At 44.1% G+C, this 12388-nt stretch overlaps 1 pseudogene; it reads right to left on the bottom strand.

Moving 5' to 3' along the window:
* Positions 1–4760: 4760 nt before the first annotated feature.
* LOC101123960 (acidic leucine-rich nuclear phosphoprotein 32 family member A-like) lies at positions 4761–5615 on the bottom strand (annotated as a pseudogene).
* Positions 5616–12388: the final 6773 nt, after the last annotated feature.

The following is a 12388-nucleotide window of genomic DNA, read 5'->3' as shown; positions in this document are numbered from 1 at the left end:
GATTATTTATTTACTTCAAGAGTTAAGAGTGGCAGTTTGGGGATAGCACGAGGAGATATCAGCTGTGATGGCTTGGAGAAACAGTGTAAACCGGCAGTGTAAACAAGAGCAGGGCATGTATGAGTAGTTGAGAACGGTGAATAGGAATATGACTAGACAGAAGATAGTAGGGATGACAAGTTATTTGGGGGCACAGTCGAAGTTGGTCTGGTGTCTGGAATGAGACTGGGGCCTAATAAAAAGGAGCGTCTATACAGGAGCTTAAATGGGCTGTACCTTGTAGCATTCTGAGGACAGGTCTGACTGCTGAGAAGGGAAGTGGTAAAAGTATTGTCCAGTCCTTTTTAAGTTGGTGGCTGAGCTTGGTGAGGTGTGTTTTTAATAGACCATTAGTCTGTCACTGAATACTAAGAGCCTGAAAAAATGCTTGGCTGATTTGACTAATAAAGGCCGGTCTGTTATCAGACTGTATAGAGGTGGGAAGGCTAAACTGAGGAATTATGTCTGACAGAAGGGAAGAAATGACTGCGGTGGCCTTCTCAGACCTTGTAGGAAAGGCCTCTAAAAGTATTAAAGCAGCGGCAGCCGCTGCACGCAGACATGAGGGCTAGGCTAAAACAGTAAGGTCAAGTTGTTTGGACAGAAAGGCTACAGGGTGCGGTCCTGGCTCTTGTGTAAGAATTCTGACTGCACTAACCATGCCTAGGAAAGAAAGGAGTTGTTGTTTTGTAAGGGATTGAGGTTTGGGAGATCAGCTGGACACGATCAGCAGGGAGAGCACGTGTGTTTTTACCAGAATTATGCCGAGATAGGTAACAGATGAGGATGAAATTTGGGCATGACTGAAGTAATGGGGGCTGTCTGTGAAGCCTTGCGGCAGTACAGCCCAGGTAATTTGCTGAGCCTGATGGGTGTCAGGGTCAGTCCAAGTGAAAGCGAAGAGAGGCTGGGATGACGGGTGCAAAGGAATAGTAAAGAAAGCACGTTTGAGATCCAGAACAGAATAATGGATTGTGGAGGGAGGTATTGAGGATAGGAGAGTATATGGGTTTGGCACCATGGGGTGGATAGGCAAAACAATTTGGTTGATAAGGCATAGATCCTGGACTAACTTGTAAGGCTTGTCTGGTTTTAAGACAGGTAAAATGGGGGAATTGTAAGGAGAATTTATAGGCTTTAAAAGGCCATGCTGTAGCAGGCGAGTGATAACAGGCTTTAATCTTTTCAAAGCATGCTGTGGGATGGGATATTGGCATTCAGCGGGGTGAGGGTGATTAGGTTTTAATGAGATGGTAAGGGCTGCATGATCGGTCGCCAAGGAGGGAGTAGAGGTATCTTATACTTGTGGGTTAAGGTGGGGGAATACAAGAGGAGGACGCAAAGGAGGCTTTGGATTGGGAAGAAGGGCAGCAATGAGATGCGGCTATAATCCAGGAATAGTCAGGGAAGCAGATAATTTGGTTAAAATATCTCGGCCTAATAAGGGAACTGGGCAGGTGGAGATAACTAAAAAAGAGTGCATAAAAGAGTGTTGTCTAAGTTGGCACCAGAGTTGGGGAGTTTTAAGAGGTTTAGAAGCCTGGCTGTCAATACCCACAACAGTTATGGAGGCAAGGGAAACAGGCCCTTGAAAAGAAGGTAATGTGGAGTGGGTAGCCTCCGTATTGATTAAGAACGGGACGGACTTACCTTCCACTGTGAGAGTTACCCAAAGCTCTGCATCCGTGATGGTCTAGGGGGCTTCTGAGGCGATCGGGCAGTGTCAGTCTTCAGCTGCTAAGCCGAGAAGATCTGGGAAGGAGTCAGTCAGAGAGCCTTGGGCCAGAGTTCCAGGGGCTCTGGGAGTGGCTGCCAGGTGAGTTGGACAGTGCGATTTCCAGTGGGGTCCTGCACAGATAGGACACGGCTTAGGAGGAATCCTGGGCTGCGGGCATTCCTTGGCCCAGTGGCCAGATTTCCGGCACGTGTAGCAAGCTCCTGGGGGAGGAGGCTCTGGAGGAACACCTGGCTGCTGCGGTTCAGGCGTTTGGAAGTTCTTGTGTGCTGGACATGTGGCTGGGGTTTGTCTCACAGTGGAGGCAAGGAATTGCAAGTTTTTTCTATTATCGTACACCTTGAAGGCGAGGTTAATTAAATCCTGTTGTGGGGTTTGAGGGCCGGAATTTAATTTTTGGAGTTTTATTTAATGTCAGGAGCAGATTGGGTAATAAAATGTATATTGAGAATAAGATGGCCTTTTGGCCTTTTAGGGTCTAGGGCTGTAAAGCGTCTCAGGGCTGCTGCCGAACGAGCCATGAACTGGGCTGGGTTTTTATATTTGATGAAAAAGAGCCTAAACGCTATCTGATTTGGGATAAAGAAAAAGGAGCATTAACCTTGACTATGCCTTTGGCTCCAGCCACCTTTTTAAGAGTAAATTGCTGGGCAGGTGGGGGAGGGCTAGTCACAGAATGAAACTGTAAGCCAGACCAAGTGTGAGGAGGGGAGGCGATAAAAAGATTACAGGGTGGAGGAGCGGAGGTTGAGGAAGAATTGGGACCTAGCTTGGGCTGACAAGGAGGGGAGAGGTCAGATGGGTCTGTAGAAAAGGAAGATTAGAAAGACTCAGCGATGCTTGGGGTTGGGACTGAGGGGACAGGAGGGAGGGAAAGAAGGAAGATTTGGGACGAGTTGCACTGGGCACAGAGACTAGGAAGGGACTGATGTGTAAAAGAATGCCTGGATGTCAGGCACCTCAGACCATTTGCCCATTTTAGGACAAGAATTATTTAGATCTTGTAGGATGGAAAAATTGAAAGTGCCGTTTTCTGGCTATTTGGAACTACTGTTGAGTTTGTATTGGGGTCAAGCAGCATTGCAGAAGAAAATAAGGCATTTAGGTTTTAGGTCAGGTGTGAGTTGAAGAGGTTTTAAGTTTTTGAGAACACAGGCTAAGGGAGAAGAAGGAGGAATGGAAGGTGGAAGCTTACCCATAGTGAAGGAGGCAAGCCCAGAGAAAAGAGTAGAGACACGGAGAAGGGGTCGGGGGTTCTTGCCCTCCAGAAAAGCAGAGAAGGGGTTAGGGCATGGAAATAAGGGATTGGGGCACAGAGATAAGAGGTCATGGTGCAGAAATAAGGGATTGGGGCACAGAGATAAGAGGTTGGGGTGCGGAAATAAGTGATTGGGGGGTTCTTGCCCCCTAGGAAAGCGGGACTTGCCGCTAAGGGTGAAGGAGAAGGGGTTGAGGGGTACTTGCCCCTGCCCCAGGAAAGCGGGACTTGCTGCTAAGGGTGAAGGAGAAGGGGTTGAGGGGTACTTGCCCCTGCCCCAGGAAAGGCAGAGAAGGGGTAGAGACAAGGAGAGAAGGGATTGGGGTACTTGCCCCTTCCCCAGAAAAGCGGGACTTGCCGCTAAGGGTGAAGGACCAAGGCAGGCGTCCCTGCGTGGTCTGACACCCTTGAAACGTGGGTGTATAATCAGAGAGGCATCCCTGCAATGATTAAACACCAAGGGAAGGCTGCCTTCCCAGTCCGTGACCGGCGCCGGAGTTTGAGGTCCACAGATAAAACGTGTCTCTTTTGTCTCTACCAGAAAATGAAAGGAATTGAAATTAAGAGAAGGGAGAGATTGAAGTGTAGCGCCAAGATTGAAAGGAGAAAGAGGTTGAGGGATAGTGAGGGAAGTTGGAGAAGAGAGTAAAAAGAGGCCGCTTACCGGATTTGAAATTGGTGAGATGTTTCTTGGGCTGGTAGGTCTGAGGACCTGAGGTCGTAGGTGGATCTTTCTCACGGAGCAAAGAGCAGGAGGACGGGGGATTGATCTCCCAAGGGAGGTCCCCCGATCCAAGTCACAGCACCAAATTTCATGCGCGTCCGTGTGAAGAGACCAACAAACAGGCTTTGTGTGAGCAACATGGCTGTTTATTTCACCTGGGTGCAGGCGGGCTGAGTCCGAAAAGAGAGTCAGCGAAGGGAGATAAGGGTGGGGCCGTTTTATAGGATTTGGGAAGGTAATGGAAAATTACAGTCAAAGGGGGTTGTTCTCTGGTGGGCAGGGGCAGGGGTCACAAGGTGCTCAGCTGGGGAGCTTCTGAGCCAGGAGAAGGAAATTCACAGGGTTAATCACTCAGTTCAAGTGGGGCAGGAACAAATCACAATGGTGGAATGTCATCAGTTAAGGCGGGGCAGGGCCTTTTCACTTCTTTTGTGATTCTTCAGTTACTTCAGGCCATCTGGGCGTATATGTGCAAGTCACAGGGGATGCGATGGCTTGGCTTGGGCTAAGAGGCCTGACAGTATTAAGTGACGGAATTGCATAGGCAACATAGTCTATTCCCAAATTTCCAAGAAGAGAAAGAGAACCACAGAAACATGAAAGTTTTGCCCAAAATAATCTCATTACTAAATTGTAGATGTGGGAATTAGTTCCCCAAGTATGGCTGGGTTCTCAGTAGCATTTGCTCCTGAAGGTGGTGTACTATTTGCATAGCTAATTAAAGCAGGATGCATATTGAAATGCCTTAATAAAACATTGCCTAGTAGTGAGGAAGACAACTACTCCCGATAAAGTGATTTTGTAAGCAGGAAATATTTCTTGCCATACTGTTCCTGACAGCAAGACTTCATTTACTGCTTAATGGTCATTTTTTTTTTTTTGGCAGTAAAAATAGTACTTTATTCCACCCCCACCCGCCCTCCCTCTCCCTGCAACCCCCAGTACACCTTTCCCCTCTCGTTCCCACAGCAACGTTACAATCAGAAAAAAAAGTTTCAGGGGGCAGGATTGGAGGGGGGGAGGGGATATGGGTACAAACAGTCAAATCACAATAGGAATTTTTCAAAATAGGTTATTCCACTTAGTCATCATCTTCTCCCTCATCTTCAGGTTCTCCTTTTCGCTTCTGACCCCTTTCTTCTTCACGGAGCTCTTCTTCATCTTCCTCATCATCAACCTCTCCATCGTTATAACCTTCTTCATCCTCCTCCTCTCCACTCACGTCCTCCTCTTCACCTTCCTCCTCCTCCTCGTCCTCCACTACCTGAGCATCTTTGTCAGACTCCTCCTCATCCTCATCCTCCTCCTCCTCATCCAGGCCCTCCACGTAGCCCTCAGCATCCAAGTTAGGGGCCTCCTTGTCGTCCTGGTCATAGCCGTCGAGATATGTGAGTTGCAGGAGGAGCTTGAGCACATTTTCTCAGTAGTCATTCAGGTTGGTTACCTCGCAATTGAAAAGGTCTAAGCTCTTGAGGTTTTCTAAGTTTTTCAGTGGCTCTGTTGTGCAGAGGTCTTTAATTTTGTTGCCACATAAATTTAGATGCGTGAGGTTTGGACACTTTTCTGCCAATGCTTCCACGCCCCCCGAGACTCTGTTATCGCTTAGTTCAAGCTTCTTAAGTTTGTTTAACTTTGGTAAGTTTGCAATTCAGGTGAGGCCTACGTTGATTGCACTTAAGAATTCCAGTTATTCAGATTCATCTGTGAGGCCTTCGATTTTGCCTTCATTCGACCGACTGTTGTCCAGGACAAGTTCTTTCACATCAGAGGGCGTCCTGTTCCGCAGCTCTAAATGAATCCGTCTGCCCATCTTCATCTCTTGCGTTCTCTGCAGAGGCTCCCGCGCCGGCGGAATTCAATCAATAACACGGCCGCGCGTTTTAGGACTTTGAAGGCTCAACCAGCTCCGCTCGGTTCTCGAGCCCCCAGCACCCGCGGCACACACTAACCTCAATGGTCATTCTTTTAATGCTGAATTTTTAAATAAGGAAACTGGGAGAGGTTTTTGTAAAGATTACCATCAAGTAAAATTGTAGAGGAAAACCCAATACCTAAGCAAAACAATGCCTATGTGTATGCATTCCAACCCAAGAAGAACAGTCATGATGTACAGTATAAAAACTTCCTTCAACAACTCACCAGATTATGTAATGGAGATGAGCCACTTATCTATCGACTTTATCCACTAGGAACAAAAATAGTGTTTATTAACAGAATACATTAAAAGTGTCATAGAAAGCAGTATGTAAGAGCCCCAGTCTTAAGAGTATTGAGTAACTAAATAACTTCCAGATTACAGATTGAATTAAAGCAATTATTCTTACTGGTGATGATCTAAACTAATCAGATCATACTGGTTTACAGGTCCACAAAAAGGATATCAAAATCATGGTCAGATTACCATTAGGATACATATAAATAGTAGATACCTGATTACCAATAACACTTGAGGTTTTCTTTTTTCTTTTTTTTTTTTTTTTTTTTTTTGAGACGGAGTCTTGCTCTGTCACCCAGGCTGGAGTGCAGTGTGGCGCGATCTCCCCTCACTGCAAGCTCCACCTCCCAGGTTCACGCCATTCTCCTGCCTCAGCCTCCCAAGTAGCTGGGACTACAGGTGCCCGCCAACACGCCCGGCTAATTTTTTTGTATTTTTAGTAGAGACGGGGTTTCACCGTGTTAGCCAGGATGGTCTCGATCTCCTGACCTCGTGATCCGCCTGCCTCAGCCTCCCAAAGTGCTGGGATTACAGGCGTGAGCCACCGCGCCCAGCCAACACTTGAGGTTTTCTAACATGCGATTACAATAAGGCAAATTCCTTTAAGGGGTTTCATGGCCTATACTTGTTACTTTTTAACTATACTAAATTATTCCTATCTGAAAAACTTCACCAAAATTCAGTTTGATGCTTCTTACTTTTTGACTACTTATATGGACCTAGATATCAACTTTACAAAATGAAATAATTATTTTTCCATGAGTATATAATGCTGACTTAATATGGCGGATATCTGGTACCTCATATTTATGCATATGAGAGTAAGAACATAAAATTTAATGCCAGAAACATGCATGGTTCTATCTAAATAATTGATTAGAAAGCTCTTTGTTCTTTAATTCCATCTTATCACACATTAAACTAAACATATGTGGTGGCATTATTTCAATATATTATTAGTCCATGTTCTCTTTTGTTTCTTTTTTAACTAAGAAAATACTCATAACACAAATTAAACTTTGAAAGCACAATGAGTAGTTTCTAAGTTGAATATTCTCCAACTGCAGTACACTTTCTTGCATCTCAGATAGCAAATCTACCACAGTATATATAGCACACTGTGAGAAAGAATAATATTGTAAGCAGAGACCTTGATATATAGGAATTCAAGTATTTGAGAAAGAACCCTCCATTTTCAAAAGCTAAAATCTGGAAGACTGTAAGTTTTTATGAATTTGAAATTTTAAAACAGTGTATATTTTGGGAAACACACACTCAAAACTGAATTTTTGGTAGGAAGAGCCTGAAACTGCAGTGCAATCAGGCTCTCTCTATTCTCTCTGGATTACATTGAACACTTTCATAATTGCATTTTTTGAAAGTACAATATTCACCAGTGAAATTCAGAGGTGAATAGAGCATTTATTCTCTGAGTTCTAATATTTTTATTGGATTTTTTTGCCAAGTGATCGACCTATGCACACACATTGAGGAGACTGTCTTAAGCTAGGAGATGAAGACTTGTATGCAAGTGTTTATAAAGGAAGGTCAGGACAGGAAGGAGAAGGAAGCCTGGCACAGTGCAGCCTCAGACAAAAGTTGTCTTGCATGGGAACTCTGGAGTATACTTTATACCACAAGGTTGTCCAAACCAAGGCAAGGGAACTGGACTTTCCTACCCCTGGACTAGACAGTCATTGGAAAACTCCCAGGCTCTCTTTCACTTGTGGCCCAAGTGGCTCCAGTAGCTAAAGGGAGTGTGGCTGTTATACCAAAGGGAATTGAATGCCCGGAAATGGTAAAAGGGCTTCTGGACAGAGCACTGACAACATCTCCTAAAGGTTGTTTCCCAGATACCAGAGATAGAAGTAGAGCCTGACTGAAGGCCTATGTTTTCCTTGATATCAGTTAAGAATATTTTGATTTCAGCATACAAAAATGGAATGATCTCTTTTCAGATGTAGCTTGATCCAGTGTTCACACATCATTTTATCTCTCAATTCTACTTCCTCTGGATTTACTCCATCCTGATAGGACATTCCAGTAGCTCCAGTTCCTCTCCTCATTGCCATAAGCTGTTCCAAGCTTCATATACCCATACCACCAAGCACTAAGCCAGTACAAAATAGAGAATCCATATCCAATTTTCCCAACAAAAATACTGAATTACTTGCATTGATACAGTTTAGATCACATGCCCAATCCTATTTTAGTTGACAAGGCCAAGAAATGCAATGTTTTCATTGGCTTAAGCCAGCTGTTACATGCCCATTCCTAAATTTGGCTTAAGTCTATGAGTGGAGTCAATATTATTCAAATGTCATGGTTTGGGTGTTGTTAATATTAAATAGGAAAAAGAAAGTACAATTATAAGAAATTAACAAATAGCCACTGATCTCTTGTTCTTATTGTAAATTTTGATTTGTTGTATTCTGAATCTAATTTATTTCAAGATGTAGACATGGTAATGTTTGAGCTAAATTGTGAACCCAGTTGGAACTAGCAGAGTTGGTTTGAGTGGAAGGAGAAACAAAGAATGCTCAGAAGTTAGGCTGTGGTATGTGAAGCATGGGATATACCACCACCACCACCTTATCACCCCACACCTGCACACAAACAAAAGAGGCCTTACTATCATGCTTACCTTGTTGGAACAGAAGTTTGCCATTAAATTGCAGTTTTTTAAATTAGATGTCTCAGGAATTGGCTCAATCTGGGGCAAGCCAGAAGAATCAGCCTTAGTTACTTAGATGTATGACTACTTCCTAGCCATTTCTTCATTCATTCACTCAACAAATAGTAAGTACCCCATATATACCAGGTACTTTTCTAAATATTGGAAGTACAATGGTGAACTAAACATAGCAGGTTCCTCCTGTTGGGGGTTGGGGGCCATACACAATAACAAACAGGCAAACAAATAAACAGAGTATCTTTTGATAGTGATAAATACTATAAAATAAATAAAACAATGAATTTAAAGTCAGGGAAGCAGAGCATTTATCTGAAAGGTGATGTTTGAGTGGAGATTTGATTGACAAGAAGCCAGCCATGCAAAGATCTGCATTAAAGACAATGAAAATATTAAGTACGACTGCAAGAAGTAGGAATAAACTCAGTACATTAGAGAATAGAGGGAAAAGGCTAGTGGCTGGAGTGTGGAGAGTGATGAGGGGTGAGGTGGGTGCAGTCAGAGAGGACATAGTGCCAGACCCATGTCCAAGACCTTTGTGCTTGTCTATAAGGGAAGTTATAGTGTTTGGCTTGAGGTGAACTTCAAATTCCTGCTGTCTTTATTCTTCAGCTGTTCCCAGGGAAGAAACCAGGGTTCTTTAGGCCACTGGAGCATTCCACAAAGCCCTGAGAAAGTCTTAATGATTCCTTTTGCACAACTAATTTTCTTTTATTGATTTTGTAACAGTGTACCTTAATTTTTTCTTATTCTAGAACCTGTACAAGCTTATAAAATCCAAGATTTTTAATTTTTATAACAACAAAAAGGATTTGTGCCATTTTATGTCTTTTGTCCCACACTTAATAAAATACAATGGAGATTGTTTTATGTCTGTACATGTAGTACCCCTTCATTTATTTATTTACTTTTGATACAGAGTTTTGCCCTTGTTGCCTAGGCTGGAGTGCAATGGGGCGATCTTGGCTCACTGCAATCTCCATATCCTGTGTTCAAGTGATTATACTGCCTCAGATTCCTGAGTAGCTGGGATTACAGGTGCCTGCCACCACACCTTGCTAATTTTTTTTATTTTTAGTAGAGACGGGGTTTCACCACGTTGGCCAGGCTGGTCTCAAACTGCTGACCTCAAGTGATCCCCCCACCTCAGCCTCCCAAAATGCTGAGATTACAGGCATGAGCCACCACGGCCAGTCCCTTCATTCTTTTTCATGGTTGCATGATTTTTCATTGATGGGTGTATACTTTATTTTGCTAATTGTCTGTTGATGAATATCTAGATTCTTTTTAGTATTTTACTATTGTAAGCATTTCTGCAGTTGAACATTATTGTACAAATGTCTTTGCATTCTCTTGCAACTATTTTTGTAGGATAAGTTTTCCATAATGGAATTGCTGAGTATGAGAATTAAGATAAATATTGCTAGGCTGCCTGTGAAAATGTTATACCATACTCCTCCCATGCTTGGCAAATACTAGAACCTATCAATCTTTTTTATTTTTGCAAATGTGATAGAAAAAAAGTGTTGCAGAAGTTCTTATTTTAGTTATCTATAGAATCTTGGAGTGTTTCCCTTCATGCCTTGGATATATATATATTGTTGTTGTTGTTTGTTTGTTTGTTTTTGTTTTTGACGCGGAGTATTGCTCTGTCACCTGGGCTAGAGTGCAGTGGTGTGGTCTCAGCTCACTGCAACCTCTGCCTCCCAGGTTCAAATGATTTTGCTGCCTCAGCCTCCTGAGTAGCTGAGATTACAGGCACCCACCATCACACCCGGCTTATATTTTGTATTTTTAGTGGAGACAGGGTTTCACCATGTTGGCCAGGATGGTCTTGAACTCCTGACCTCATGATCCACCCGCGTTGGCCTCCCAAAGTGTTGAGATTACAGGCGTGCGCCACCGCGCCTGGCCTTGCCTTGAATATTTTAACTCCAGGTTCTGTGTCAATTATTAGTGATCACAATATCCTTCCAAGGTAGACAAGGCTGTCTTTCCAACACTTGACCTACTCTTTTTCATCCAAAGACACTAAATCTCTTGATCATATACTGAGCCAATACATTGAGCCTTGTCATTACGAATAACAGCAAGCCCTCCATAATCTCATTTTGAGCACCTCACTCCCTGATTGCTACCTCCTGTCTTTCCAGTTCACTCCCAGTAATACTGATACAGTTTGGATGTTTGTTCCGTCAAATTTAAGTTGAAAAGTGATCCCCAATCTTTGAAGTACAGCTTAGTGGAGAGTATTTGAGTCATGGGGGCAGATCGCTCATGAATAGCTTGGTGCCTACCCGTGGTAATGAGTGAGTTCTTACTCTGTTTGCTCCTGCGAGATCATGAGATTGAATTGTTTCAAAGACCCTGGCACCTCCTCCCCTCACTCTTGCTCCCTCTCTCACCATGTGACATGCTGGCTCCTCTTCCCTGCCACCATAAGTAAAAACTTCCTGAGGCCTCACCAGAAGCCGAGCCGATGCTGGCACCATGCTTCCTGTACAGCTTGCAGAACTAAGCCAAATAAATCTCTTATTCATAAATTACCCTGCCTCAAGTATTCCTTAATAGCAACACAAAACAGACTAATACAAGTGCTGTGATTACAGAGATGGGTGGAGCAAGATGGCAGAAAAGAAAGCTCCACTGATTGTCCACCCCTAACAAGGACACCAATTTAACAACTTTCTACACACAAAAAAAGCACCTTTGTATGAACCAAAAATTAGATGAGAACTCACAGTACCTGGTTTTAACTCTATATCACTGGAAGAGGCACTGAAGAGGTAGAAGAAGTAGTCTTGGATGGCCCATGCCAGCCCCCTTCCATCTCCCGGAAGCAGCAGCATGGTGCAGAGAATATTTCTGTGCCCTGAGGAGAGGGAGAGCCAGCAATTGTAAGGCATTGAACTCAGTGCTGCCATTATTATAGCAAAAAGCAAAACCAGACCAAACTCAGCTGACACCCACCCATGGAGGGAGCATTTAAATGAGCCCTATTTAGAGGGGAATTGCAGATCCCACTGATGGGAACTTCAGTTCCTGCAAGCCTCATCACCACAGTCTACAGTGCTCTGGGGCTCCAAATAAACTTGAAAGGCAGTCTAGGCCACTAGGACTGCAACACCTAGGTGAGTCCTAGTGCCGAAATGAGCCCACAGACAGTAGACTGGAGGGGACATGTGACCTAGTGAGATACCAGCTGGGACAGCTAAGGGAGTACAGGCATCACCCTGCCCCTAAACCCAGGCTGCACAGCTCACAGCTCCAATAGAGACCCCTTCCTTCAACTTGAGGAGAGGAGATGGAAAAGCGGGGAGGACATTATTTTGTATCTTGGATACCAGCTCAGCCACAGCAGGATAGGGCACCATTCAGAGTCTTGAACTCCCTTTGCAGGCCCTAGCTTCAGGACATTTCTAGACACACCTTGGGACATAAGGAAATCTGCTGCTTTAAAGGGAAGGGCCCAGTCCTGGCAGGATTCATCACCTGCTAACTGAAGATCCCTTGAGCCCTGAATAACCAGCAGCAATACCCAGGTACTATGTTGAGGGCCTTGGGTGAGATTCTGAGACTTGCTGGCTTCATGGGAGACTCAGCACATTCCCAGTTGTGGTGACTACAGGGCAAGACTTCTTCTCTTTGATAAAAGTGGGACTTTGTCTTGCACCTTGGATCCTGGCTCAGCCACAGTGGGGTAGAGCATCAAGCAGACTCTTGGG

Source organism: Gorilla gorilla, chromosome 16 (assembly GCF_029281585.2).
Source record: "Gorilla gorilla gorilla isolate KB3781 chromosome 16, NHGRI_mGorGor1-v2.1_pri, whole genome shotgun sequence".
Classification (NCBI taxonomy): Eukaryota; Metazoa; Chordata; class Mammalia; order Primates; family Hominidae; genus Gorilla; species Gorilla gorilla.
This window is presented reverse-complemented; position numbering and strand designations above follow the sequence as displayed.